Consider the following 14,124-nt stretch of genomic DNA (forward strand, 5'->3'; position numbering starts at 1 on the left):
TGACCAAAGCAGAATGGATCGGTATTGAATATGGTGCAGACAGTGTATAATGTCTTCAGGTGCAACTGGGGAAACTTTTTGCATTTGATTCGTTTTGCTGAGTGCAGGCCTGGACATCTCCCCCTGTTCAAAGGTCCCATGCCCTCTTATCCTGAGATAAGACTATCACATGCTCTCAGCTTCAGGGGCAAACCACCTCTGAGCAAACCCTGCCAAGAAAACCCCATGATCAGGTCACCTTAGGGTTACATTAGTCAGGAATGACTCGAAGACACACAACAACAGCAACCGTTCTCTGTATTAAGAGTTGGACTTTTGCAGTTTTCCTCCTCTCCCATTTTGTCTCACTGGTTTTTGGTTTGTTTTATTTTATTAAAACTAGTTACGTTTTGCAAGTGGTTTAAATGTGTTCCTCATTGGTCATGATGAAGCTCTCCGTGTGGAACCACATGGTTTCATTGAGTAACAACTTCCTCTGTTACATCACAGCTGCATTGGCTTGACCTACCTTCAAGGGCAGTTGTGAAGCTGTACTTTCCTATTCACCTTTGCCAAGGAAGGGTTGTGACCCACTCTTCTGGTGTGTATGACTACGACTTCCATCACAGCCATTGGCAGTGATGGGAATCGTAGTCCCACATCTGTAAAGGGTGCTGGGTTTACGGCAATTGTTCCCCAACCACCCTTTTGACCGAAGCCCTGTTAAAGGGCTTGGTTTTATGGAGAAACGCACACATACAGATTTACCATTATCACCTTTGCCTGTGGATTTATCCTAGAGGTCAGCATTCCTAAAATGCCGCAAATGTTTTGCCCCTCTGAATGTTCTTGTTGGAAGTCTTTTAAAAGCAGGGTTGATGTCCAGCGACAGCAGCTCAAAAGGAAAATCTCATGGACTTGCAGATCTCAGCTCAGCATAGTGGCCATCAGTTTAGTGGGAAAGAGAACAAGCTGAGATACGATGAAGTTAGCTTCGAGGTGTGTTGCCGGTAAGGCTTGGTTCAGCCATGGATAACCTGTAGTGTCGGTCTTCCATCTCCCTGGTGTGTAAAATGGGAACAGTCGCAACCAATGCTGCTCATCCAAGATTGCAAACTGAGCTCTTGGATGTTGTTGTGTGCCTTCAAGTTGTTTCCAACTTATGGCAACCCTACGGCGTACCTATCATAGGACTTTCTTGGCAAGTATTCTTCAGAGAGGGTTTGCCATTGCCATCCTCTAAGGTTGAGAGAGTGTGATTTGCCCAAGGTTTATAATGAGCCATATATCTCCTACAGTAATAGTTGCACACTTTAAAGAATCATGCTGGGGTCTTTCCCAGCCTTACACAGGGATACTAGAGGTTGGATCTGGATCCTTCTGGATATAAATTACATGTTTTATACTACCACTACTACTACTACTAATATTTATTTGTATCCCGCCTCTCCTTATATTGGATCGAGGCGGGATATTGGATCGAGGCCCATTTCCGTAAATTAAGATCCCCATCACTGTTGGTCTAAACCAGTGTTTCCCAGACTTTGGTCCTCCAGATGTTTTGGACTTCAGCTCCCAGAATTCCTGATGGTTGGGCAAACAAGCTAGGACTTCCGGGAGCTGAAATCCAAAACATCTGGAGGACCATAGTTTGGGAAACACTGGTTTAGACCAACGGAGATGGGAATCTTAATTTATGGAAATGGGCCTAGTTCCTTTAAAGAGGAATATAGGAAATTCTTGCTGTTTCTTTTCTATATCCACAAAGAAGAAGTTCTCAATTGTAATGAGCTCTACCATTCTTGAATTGAAAAATCCTAGAGAGGGACAGTGTTGAGGGTTTGCCCCAATGTCTTTGAGCGTTGTCTGTTATTGCTGGTCTAGTTGCTGGACTAGGACTCTATAAGACCAAGGTTCAAATCCCCACTTGGTAATGGAAACCCACTATAAGCAAGTTGCACTCTCTCAGCCTCAAAGGAAGCTGAGTAAACCCTGTGATCGATTTGCTGTAGGGTCTCCATAAGTCAGGGATGACTTGAAAGCACACAACAATAGCAAAATGAATATGCTATACGTGTTATAAAGTATGGAGAAACTAATTAATAGATGTGATACCTATAGAGTGGAGCAGCTAGGTAAATCCCATTGATTCAGTGGGTCTAAACTAGTCAAGACTAGCAACATGATGTGCAAAGATGTACTCTTGGCGAGGTACTTGCTCTAAAATTTGTATGTCTCCCAATGCAGGATTGGTTATTCCTATTTTATGGATAAGAGAGCGGGAAGACTGATACTCAAGGATGCCCATTGGTTCTGTGGCTGAACCATTGCTCTAAACCCAGCTCTACATCTGTCACAACAACCTCTAGATCTCAATGGCTTTCTTTCTAGTTAACCGCCTTATTTACTTGATCATGAACAAGGGGTATTATTTGAATCTTTTCCTTTTTAGCCTGAAGCTAGCCATTCATAGGCTGTTTTGGAGTTAGCTGGTGATGATAAAAGCGTGACAAAGCAGCTGATTGTACTGAGTACTGGGAGTTCCCCCCAAAAATCCTTGGTTTGGAAAATAATGATTCATTTGGTCCTTTTTGGAGCTTGCCCTGCGAGTTCAGTGGCGCTGTTTGCAAAAGAAAGTGCTTTATGCCAATGAATTTCTTATCTGGTTCTGTATTATATATGCCAGGGATAAGGGCATTTAATTTGTAACTGTTCTTAGGTTTCAGATCCTATGATCCTCCACCATTAGTCCTGCAGGAGAGGGGTAATGGGAGTTGCGGTCCCAACAGTCGGAAGAGCCATATGTCTCCTACTGCAATCTTTGCTCACTTGTAGGAGTTTTCTAAAGGATCATGCTGGGGCCTTGCCCAGCCTTATGTAGGGATATAAATTATATGTTTTTATGGGTCCTTTTGCATAAATTAAGATTCCCATCTCAGTTGGTCTCTACCCACGATTCCCAAACTTTGGTCCTCTAGGTATTTTGGACTTCAATTCCTAGAAGCCTTAGCCACTTTGGCCAGCAGTCAGGAATTCTGGGAGCAGGGACGTAGCGAAGGGGGGGGGTTCTTGGGGTACGGACCCCCCCTTCCATTAGATAAAATGAATGGTGTGTGCTGCCGCGCCGCCATACCCAAGCCCTATTATAATGGTGGCACTTAGTCTGGACCCCCCCCCCCCCCCCCCCTTTCCCAAAATCCTGGCTACGTTCCTTCTGGGAGCTGAAGTCCAAAACATCAGGGGACCAAAGTTTGGAAACCACTGATCTAAACAAAGGCCATCTTTTAAGAGGAACGTAGGAAATTCTTGCTGTTTCTTCTCTGTATGCACAAAAGTGGAGAATAAAGGAAGAAGTTCTCAATTCGGACAGTGATAAAGAATAACCGAACGTTGGTTTGATTTGATGTGTCAGTGGACAAACCATGGTTTGTGTTTGCCTGTTCATCTCCTCTTGAAAACATGGTTTTGCAATATGGGTTTGCAAACTCGGGTTTGGCCTAACCATAATTTGGTGGCAATGTGAGGATAGTATAACCAGTTATAGGTCCACCTTTGGAAACTACAGTGGTACCCCGGGATACGAATTGATCGCGTTACGAAATTTCCGGGGTACGAAAAAGTTAGATTGGAAAAAACTGTTCCGGGTAACGAAAGATTTTTCGGGTTACGAAAATCATTTCGGCGCGTTTCGGCGCGAAATTCAAATCCGAAGCGCGGCTAGCGGCTTTCCAGCGCTAACGGAAAGCCTTTTCGGGTTGCGAAATGTATCGGGTTACGAACGGCGCCGCGGAACGAATTAATTTCGTAACCCGAGGTAGCACTGTACTGCATCCTGCAGATGTTACAGGTTTTGTTGGGTACTTAGAGGGCATCGAACCAAAGGGGTTCTTAAATAGCGGGTCAGTTTTGACAGTGTGGAACAATGGTTTGGTATAATTTCTGAGTTCTCTCAAAATTTTCTTCGATGTGGGTGTTGATATTTGATTTGGGAAGGTTTTCTGTTTATCCACCCAAATGGAGAAGGGTTGCCCAGTGTTGGCGTGTTGAACAAACCTCTGAATGCCAATCTTGGATGTCTTTGAGCACCAAAAGATTGGAACGCCTTACCCGAGCCAGTCTAGGAACCCAAGTTGGCTCATCTCTTTGGGTTTGTTTGTCTAACAGGAAGTGGGAAAGATTATTTTTGGGGATGGCAGATGACTCCCTGGTTCAAGTTTCCATCTAGGTCAAGTGCCGCCTACCTGAATTGGACCAATGGATCTCCACCCAGGTAGGGCTGGCATGACGTTCTTTCTCCTCCATGCCGTGAGTCAGGATCTTCAAGGAGATCCTTGAAGTTGGGGCAGGAAGGAGGAAGTCATTGTGGTCAACCTTTGGAAGTTGGATCCATTTTTACTTTTCTGCAGAAACATATTTTCAGTTTTTCTGTGTCCAGGTTGAGTCTCTCTTATCTCGAAATCCGAAATACTTCAAAATCCAGAAATGTCCACTTGATTTTCTGAGTGTGACTTTGAACACAAGTTGGGTCTCCCTGACCCAGAAAATTCAAACTATTCCAAAATGCAAAATATTTTCTATAAAACTGCCGCCAGGCTATGTGTATAAGGTGTATTATACAACCCATAAATGAATTTGATGGGTCCCCTCCCCAACAGATCTCATTACACATATGCAAGTATTCCAAAATCTTCCCCAAAATTGCAAAATCCAAAATGCTTCTGGCCCTAGGCATTTCGGATAAGGGAGACTCAACCTGTACATGGTTTCCCTGCAAGTGACAAAAGTTTAAGTTTTGGATACAGTCGGCCCTCCTTATACGCGGATTTGCCATCCACGGATTTGAGCATCCGCGGATGGCAAATCGGGAAATTGTCCCCAATGGCGGCATGTGTGCACGCGCACCGCCATTGGGGACAGTTTCCTTCTCCTCCCTCCCCTGCCTCGCTTCCCTTCTCCCTTCCTTCCTTCCCTCCCTGCCTCCCTCCCTTCCTTTCCCCTTACTTACCTTTACTCTTACGGTGCAGCGGCTTGGCCTCCACTGCCGCCGCTGCGAGGGAAGCCGGGTGGCGGCGGAGACCAAGCCTCAGCTTCCTCGCCGCTGCCATGAAAAGGCGCGATGGCGGTGCTGGAGGCCTCTTGGCCTACAACAGCACCGCCACCGGGCCTTTCCCACGGCGGACGGCGAGGAAGCAGGGGTGCCGTGCCGGAGGCCTTCAAGGCCTCCCATGCCGGCATCCAGCCTCCTCCAGGCCTTCACGCTGCCGAAGGGCCGGATACCGGTGCTGGAGGCCCCAGCACCGACACCCGCCCCTTCCGCGGCGCTGAGGAGGCTGGGTGACGGTGCCGGAGGCCTTGAAGGCCTCCCGTGCTGCTGCCCTCTGCGCGTCCTCTTCCCCACCTCCTCGCCTTTTTTTGGAGAGGAGGTGCACGCGCGCCGCCATTGGAACAAATGGGACTTGAGCATACGCGGATTTTGGTATACGCGGGGGGGGGGGGGGGTCTGGAACGGATCCCCCGAGTATACCAAGGACCCACTGTATCTTTATGAAACTTGCTAGGTGATCCAGATTCAATCTCTGTCTGTCTTCTCCAGTCTACCTTAGAGGGATCTTGTGAGTCTAATATGAGGGATCTTGGAGGAGTAAATGAAGACTTTTGATGATTGTGACTGTTTTTAAACTCATGGCAGTGTTTCGTCTTCTATTGATTATTGCTTGTATTATAGTGTTGAAAGCTGCTTCCGACGGGCCCTTTCTCGGATCGAAAAGCAATCTATAATGACTCTATATAAGAATGTGCATTGCCCGCAACAGTGTGATTCTTTTGGCACAGCAAAAGCAGGATTTTGTTGTGCGCCCAAATACCTTGAACAAAACTGCCCCTTTCTGACAGTTTTTCTTTCTTTGACGGAGTAATCCCACATCCCCATCCCATTACTTTGACTTCTTTCCTTCCTCCTAGTTTGACTTTTGGCTTAATTTGGGCTTCGGATCCAGGACAGAAACCTGTGAATTATATAACCTCAGCTTACAAATGCATGCCTTCAAGTTGTTTCTGAGTTATGGTCCCCCTAAGGACCCTATCATGGGGTTTTCTTGGCCAGATTTGTTCAGCGGAGGTTTGCCATTGCCTTCCCTTGAGGCTGAGAGAGTGTGATGTGCCTAAGGTCATCCAGTAGGTTTCATGGCTGAGCTGCGAATCGAACCCTGGTCTCTAGAGTCCAACGCTGAAACCAGTATTGCTATCCTTATAGGTTTCTAGTTTGGAAAATTCCTGATAATCATACAAACCTGGGAAGATGTTTGAATAACATTTGTATGGTGGGGTCAAGCTGCATTCCCCAGTGAAATTCATAGCCTCCTCTCTTTTCTTGGCTGCAGAATAAACAATGCATAAATCCACAAATGTACGATGTACAATGTGGTATAGTGGTTTGAGCACTGGACTATGACTCTGGAGACCAGGGTTGGAGTCCTTGCTCAGTCATGGAAACACACTGGGTGATCTTGGGCAAGTCACACTCTCTCAGTCTTAGAGGAGGGAAAAGGCAAACCCCTTCCGAACAATTCTTGCCAAGAAAACCCTGTGAAAAGGTTTGCCTTAAGTCAGGAACAGCTTGGAGGCAGACTGCAGCGTGATGTAGATTAATAAAAGCTTGCAGAGTGCCGGAATTGGATTAATGTTGTCTCATGCCATTTTTTGCAGCTCCCCAATTGTGCCAAGGAATGGTTTCTTCTGTCTCCATTGCTTCGGTTTCCCCTGCTCTGCGTCTGTCAGCGTTTGTGCATGCTTTGGTTGGACAGATGGTTCTGGTGACGCGTCGGGTGTCGCATGCGAGGGAGCGGCTGGGCAGCTTTGCTCGCTGGCTGCCATCCAGCTGACCTGTCGGGTTGTGTTCCAAAGTGTACAGCGGGGAGACACGTGCTTGAGGACTAGCCTCCCTGCCCTCCTGTGTTTTCCTGCAAAGAGGAGTTTTCCCTCTCGCCAGCCTCTCCTGGGCCAGGGACTGCCTTGGCTCACCTGTTTTGCACCTTGTTGGCCCTGTTTCTCTGCAGAAGTGCCTCCGTCTTTTTAATGCATTGATGCGCATAAACATATCTGGGGCCAGCAAAAGGAGATGGAGGCTCTATGTTGGGTGGCTGTCTAACCTTGAATTTAGGATGTTGGAGGAGGAGAGGGAGCCTGGGGAGGATTTATAATTTGTAAACCGCCTTGATCCTTGGAAAGGCGGTATATCAATAATAATAATAATAATAATAATAATAATAATAGTACCTTTCTGCTTTGCATACAAGCCACCTCTAGGAGTCTGGACAGCTGGAAATGCAAACAGTCCATCTGGTTTAGATGGATGTTGTTTTGGTCCAGCAAGACAAGCCCTTCGAAAAGCAGGAAATTAGGGGTGATGTTTTTTAGATTCAGATCCTATCATCCTCTTCTGGCAGACTGTGTTGTAACTAGGGTTGCCATAAGTCATGACCTCCAAACCGGGACAAATGTAGGACAAATGTATGGCAACATTATCAAATGTAGGACACAGTTTTAATAAATGGAGGACATGCGAAAAAAATTGATGATTTTTTAAAAAATGTTCATATAAATGCATGTTTCTTAGGCATGATCAAAATAGAGGACATTTTGACATTTGACATTTGTCCTCTTTCTCATCATCATCCTCTCCTTGGTGCCAAAGGAAATGGCCCTCTCCGCTCTGCTGCCTTGCTGGGACCAAACAGAGGAGGAGCTCTTCTTCCTGGCTTGATACAGACAGGTCAAAATTAAGCTGCTTCGAGTCTCTTTGGAGGTATGCTGTTTAAATGACACATGTGTCCTAAGAGTCCAGAAGCCGCACCAAAGTCACACTCCAGTCCTAAGGACTGGAGTGCAGCTTTCGTGCAGCTTCCGGACTCTTAGGACGCATGCATCATTGAGACACCATACCTCCAAAGAGACTCGAAGCAGCTTTATTTTGGCCTGTCTGTATAGGGCCCCTGAGTCTGGCAACCTCCTGTTGCCAATAAGCCTTGAAGATAATTCCCCAAACGTTTGGCCAAAACTCACCAAATCCCCCCATATCTCACCAAATATTCAGTCAAAATCCCTGAAAAGTCCCTGTAATGTTAATATGGCAATAAAACGTAGCCCTAATTGAATAAAAATAATTGGAACTTATTTCAACTCTCAAAATTACCATTAAAACCAACCACCAAAATCACACCAAAGGCTCTGAAAAGGACCCATTTTGGCGTGAAAGTCACCAGATTGGCAAACTTGAGTCAAGGAGGAAACCGTGCAGGGACGCCCCCTAGTGGTGAAAAACCAGGAATGTCCTGCCGCCAGGAGGGTTATGGCAACCCTAGGTGTAACCATAGTTGTAGTCTAGCAAAGCTTTTTCAAAACCAAATCCCCCCCAGGGTCATGAAGATAACTCTGTCTCCATCCAGTGCATTTCTAGCAACACACTGCCCTTGAGCATGGTGATTCTCCGTTGTTCATGTTACGATAGCTATGGTTAGACACACTTGGCATGAATTGGTTTAATCTTGTGGCGTGGAATCTTTGGCGTCGTGGGACTGCAGTTCCCATCATGGCTGAGGCTGATTGGATTTGGTTTCCAGGGACATGCGGCTGGTTGCATGTTCATCCCCAGCCCTAGGGAAAATGCATGGCTGACCAGGAATCAAACCCAGGTCCTTTAAGTCTTCAGTGTGTATGTGCATGTTCATGATCATGTGCTTTCCAGTTGTCTGTTGAATACTCTCCAACCATCCAAGTACTAACCAGGCCAGACTCTGCTTAGCTTCCAAGATCAAACTGGATCTGGTGCCTTCAGGGAATTCAGCTCCCATCCAACACTAACCCAGGGTATGGAGAAAACAGACTCCTGTAAAGAACAGTGTCCCCAATCAAAACCTGTTGGAGTTTTGTTCTTCAAGGGGGAAAAAAGGTAGGAAAAAAGTTCAGCACTAAGCAAAAATGGTTCAATAAATATTTGTGGATAACTGTCATGTTTTGAACTAGATCACAGTGGCATCACTAGGGTGGGTGTCAGCCCAGTGGAGTAATTCCTGCTATCACCTCCAGGTTGCCTGGCACACTCTGCACATGCCCCTTTCACCAGCTAGACCACGTCTGCCATACTGAGAGTGGGTTTCTGCTACCACCTGGCAGACTTTTCCAGGTCTGGGGGGTCCACTAGTCAAGACTTGCCAGACCCAGAAGGCAGCCCCTTCCCACCAGCAGTCGCTGGTGAGGATAGACTGCTGGATGGTAACCGCAGTTGATGGATGGCATAGGCACCCTGGCTGGCAGAAGTGGGCTGCCAGGGGACTCTTGGGACAGACTCTGTGGTGTCACCCAGTACGATCCGCACCCTCCTAGTGATGTCCCTGCTCCTTCATGACGTACAAATACTGTATAAAGAAAAGAAGGGACAAAGCATTCTAGTCAATGCAACAAACCTCAGAAAAGGAACAGTTTGGAAATGGGTGCAAAGCCCAGGGTCCTGGACTATGGTATCTGCAGCTCTCCATGGGAGACCAGTGATCCACGCACTTATTTTCAAGCCAGTCCTTTTTTGTGGTTGTATCCAGCTATAATGATGGGGCTGGAGATGCTTTTATCTCTGTCCTGTTCCAACTACTACACCACACTGTCTCTTCATGGCATCTTCCAAAGTGATGCTTTTGTTTTTGTTTCCTTTCAAGGGAGGCTTGTTTGTCTTTTCTCGTATGCAAGTGGGGCAGGGGATAATCCTGATAAAGAAAAGGCATGGCACTTTTGTCAAAATACTGTGTTTTGTGGCAGGTTGGCGTTTGTCGGGGCTGTTCTCTGAGACTCTGCCTGTAGGTGATAACCTCTTCCATGGTGATGGATGAGCAAGTGGTAGGTCGAGTGAGGGTTTTGCATAAGGAGCGGATAGCATCGGCTCTATGGTTTTGTTTTCTTTTTCAAAGGATGCTTTCTGAACAGATTTGTGTACTTGGATTCATACTGAAATAATAATAATAATAATAGCAATAGTAGTAATAACAACAGCAATAAGATGTGATAACACATCTGAACGAAATCGCCATAGACGGGGTCACAAGAGCAGAATTCCATCTGAACTATCAGTGATCCCAAACTCCAAAATAATGATAATAATATGACATTGATGTTGTTTTACCATTCTTGGATCTTATTTTTTCCTTAAAAGGTATCATCGCATAATATTAAAATAGTCAGAAGTCAAAACCCACAGCCAGCATTTAATAAAGAGCAAGATAGATGGATGAATGGACGGATGGACAGACAGACAGACAGACAGACAGATCTTGCTGTTTATTATATGCTGGTTCTGGATTTTGACATTTGACTATTTTATTATTGACATGATACCTTGATATTATATAATATATATGTATTTTATATATAGTATATAATAAAGAACAAGGTAATCCATTTGCCTAAGGATGTAAGGGAAGCATTCCTAGTTTTGTGTATTGGTTGCAGGAGTGGGGTAAGGACGGTTCCTCTGTGCTTGGTATAGAGAAGCCCTTAAAGAATTTGGTATTTATCACAACAGTCTTGTAAGGAAGACCTTGAAAGTTCCTTCCCTGCTGAGTTCTGGCAGAGACAGGATGGAGAGAGCTGCTCTCTGGATGGAGGAGGTGACATTCGCACCTTCTGCATGGTTTCTCTATGGAGGACACAGGAGAAACGTGGACCGTTCTCTTGGTCCTCATCCAGCTGTTGACCTCTGTATGTAGTTCCTGGTTACCTATGGCCAGTGGTATAGTGGAGCCAGGGCTGCAAAGTCAAAGCCCCAAGATGTGTCGATTATCAGGGACTATGATATCTCTATGGACTCCCTTGTACCCTCTGAGGACAGATGCATCCCTCACCATAGGTAGAAGGGAAATGGGATTTCCCAGCAACGGTAAATTGTTACCAGCTATGCCTGGAATACAAGGATTTATGGGCCTTTCATTTTGCAAGAGGGCTGCTCTCCATAGAGGCGAACAACGCCTTAAAATTTGTTTTAAAAAATGCAGATCAACACATTTTTGGGACTCTCCTTGGCAGTGTTGCCAAAGTTGCCATGAAGCTTCATAAGTTACCTCTAAGTTGCTGCCTGCGACAGTTGGGTGGGAGCTCAAATGCAGGGCTGTGCCGTGAGAGATGTCCTCCAAAGAGGGAGGTTCTCCTGGTTGGAGACCTGCCATTAAGAAACCATGGTTTGCTGTTGCAGCTAGGAAGAAATATGGTCACCATGACCCCTGATCCTGGTTGCAACAGCAAACCGTGGTTCCCAGATGGAAAAGACAGGGTCCTCCGATGCTGCCTTGCGTCGAAGACCCACCAAACAGTATGTGCGGAGGGTGAGATCCTTGCAACCTTTTAGAAGAGGAGAAAAGGGAACACTTTGGCTAGACCTCAGATGTTTTGAGGAAGGGCTTTTCGTGGGTTTCTGAGCATCTCCAAGGCTAACCGCAATGTTATGGGAAAACTGTGGCTGTTCTTTCCATCCAGCTAGTACTGTTGAAGATCTTCAAGTTACTTGACATGGAATAATTTTGGGTGGGTTGCGTGTGTATGTTTGATTTCATACTCCAGTTAGAAGAAAATATATCCTCACAAATGACAAGGTGGGCAAGTGCAGTAGTGTGCTTTTCTTGGAGATGCATGGTTGCTCTTGATATGTCTGCTGCTTTCATACTGAACAATGTTCTCTTTCTTGCAGTAATACCACTGATAGCTTGCTGAAAAAGTCAGGACGGCCCTGGAAGGGGATGGGCTCGATGTTGTTAGAGATTTCCAAAGACAGGTTAGGTGGCTGTTTGCAAGAGACGCTGTTGCGGTGGATTTTCTTTGCTGCTAGGGTTGGACACTGCGGACTTTCCAAAGTCCATTTCAACACACTGCATCTGTTTGCACAGTGACTCCCCAAACCATGGAATGTGCTATGATGCGACACTGAAGCTGGGAACCTTCAAAGTAGATGTGGAAATCCTTAGATCCTCCATTTGCCATGATGGCTGGGATTTCTAGTTATTGGAAGACCAAACCCTCTGCAAGGCAAAATAATAATAATAATAATAATAATAATAATAATAATAATACAACAGAATTAATGCAGTTTGACACCTCCTTAATTGCCTTTGCTCAATGCTATGGAATTTTATGATTTGTAGTTTTGTGTCCCATTCAACCTTTTCCGTCAGAAGGTTCTGCTACCACAAGAAACTATAAATCCCATGGTCCCATAGCATTCATCTATGACCATTAAAGCAGTGTCACACTAGATTAATTCAGCAGCCTATCTCAAAGTCCTGCTGCAAAGTCTGCCTTTTCTTGTATGTACCTACCTACTCATTCTGATAACATTTTTGGAGGCTCTGCTCTGTATCTCCTTGCTATTTGAGAGGCTGCGTGAGATGATGGCTTTTGGGTGGTGGCACCTGAATTCATTTAACATCAGTAGGAACTCTTCCTTCCTTTGTATGATTCAGAAGGCAGGCTAATGCCTTGTTTTTCCAGATAATACCTGCAGACATAAGATAGCAGATTCTCATTGTCTTTGCTTTTTACCAAAATGTTTGACTGAACTGCTTGATAATATTATTGTTGTAAAGCTGCCTCGTCGATCCAAATGCACAGAGAGACAGGAGTATAAATCTTCGTAAGATTTCATTTGGCAAGTCAGGACATCCAGATCTCATTTATCTACTTCGGTCATGGTGTGTTGTCAAACATAAACACATGGTAGGCCAGTGGGTGCCACGAAAAGGGCCACAGACAGGATTTCATTGCAAGAAAGAGAACCGGTTCTGCAGGTCCATGTCACACGCAAAGCAAAACGTGGCTGAATTACTCTGGGATGGAGTCATGGGGTTCAGATGAATGCCGTGGTTCTCCGTTGTTTCAGTTAGGGATCATTCCTAGTCCTGCTTGGAGCTGCCCTGGATTGAACCCAGAGCCTTTCACATGCGCATGGAGTGTAAGGCCAAAGAGACACAAAACCTCTGCCCAGAGACCTTGGGTGTGTCTGCACTGCAGAGATGAACCAGTTTGACCTCACTGCAGCCATGACTCAATGATATGCAATTCTGGAATTTGTAGTTTCGTGAGCTGTTTATCTTTCCCTGTCAGAGAGCTCAACAACATGTTGAGGTGTCTTTGTAAAAGTTTGAGAAAGAGGGAATTAATGAGTTCATAGTAATGAGAGCCAGCATGGGGTGGTTTGAGCACTGAACAAGGTTCGAATCCCCACTCAGCCATGGAAACCCACTGTTTGGCTTTGAGCAAATCACATACCCTCGGCCTCAGAGGTGTGCAAAGGCAAATCCCCTCTGAGCAGATCTTACCTCATGATAGCTTTGCCTTAGGATTGCCAGCTGTCGGAAACGACTTGAACAGTAATGAGCAAGAAAGATGTCTTTAAGAGAGAAATGCAGCGACTTTGGATTTCAGAATTCCAGATAAGGGATACTCAGGCTGTAGAATATTTGCCTTTTTAAAATGCGTTTTTATGATAGCTTGTACATCCCTGACATTAGCTGTTCAAATTAAAGTCAAAAGGACTGTTGACCCAGGAATTTTATCACAGCAAGATACACTGGGATCATTCCTGTGTATACTTTCTGCAGAGTTTAATTCACTTTGGCGAAGGCTCCAGGTCTGTAGAATCACTTGCAGGAGTTTGCTCAGATTCAGACAGAGGCAAATCTGATTCAGAACTATTTGGAACACCTTACCTGTCACTAAAGGGTTTTTTCCTGCTAGCAGGGAAAGCTTAACATTCATGAAATAGGTTTTTTTTAAATAAATAGATATTTTCCAACACAAAACCTAACAACAAAAAAACAGTGACATCCAAAATCCACAAAACAGTGATACCTTTATTCGGGCAACTGAAATGCACAAGATACATGATGCAAGCTTTCGAAGCTCTGCTGGCTTCTTCTTCAGGCCAAGGTGCTAAAAAATCATACATAAATGAATTATAAAAAGACAATATTAGTCCCAGGCTTGCATTTTCTCAAGGTGTTGTTGTTATGTTGTTCTGTATAGGATTATCTATGCAAGCCGGTCCCTCCTCCTGGATATGTGGCACTGGGAGCAAAGCATTCCAAAGTCCAGGAGATAAAATTGGAATTCCAT

The 14,124-nt window shown here is 45.2% G+C and overlaps 1 protein-coding gene across 2 annotated transcripts in view; it reads left to right on the forward strand.

Moving 5' to 3' along the window:
- Window positions 1-14,124, forward strand: part of LOC149286405 (max-binding protein MNT-like) — a 69,449-nt gene that overhangs the window by 12,560 nt on the left and 42,765 nt on the right. The gene's annotated exons all lie outside the window — the stretch shown is intronic.

The sequence above is a fragment of the Sceloporus occidentalis genome, unplaced genomic scaffold (genome assembly GCF_023333645.1).
Source record: "Sceloporus occidentalis isolate IW3139 unplaced genomic scaffold, rSceOcc1.0.p SCAF_69, whole genome shotgun sequence".
Taxonomy (NCBI): domain Eukaryota; kingdom Metazoa; phylum Chordata; class Lepidosauria; order Squamata; family Phrynosomatidae; genus Sceloporus; species Sceloporus occidentalis.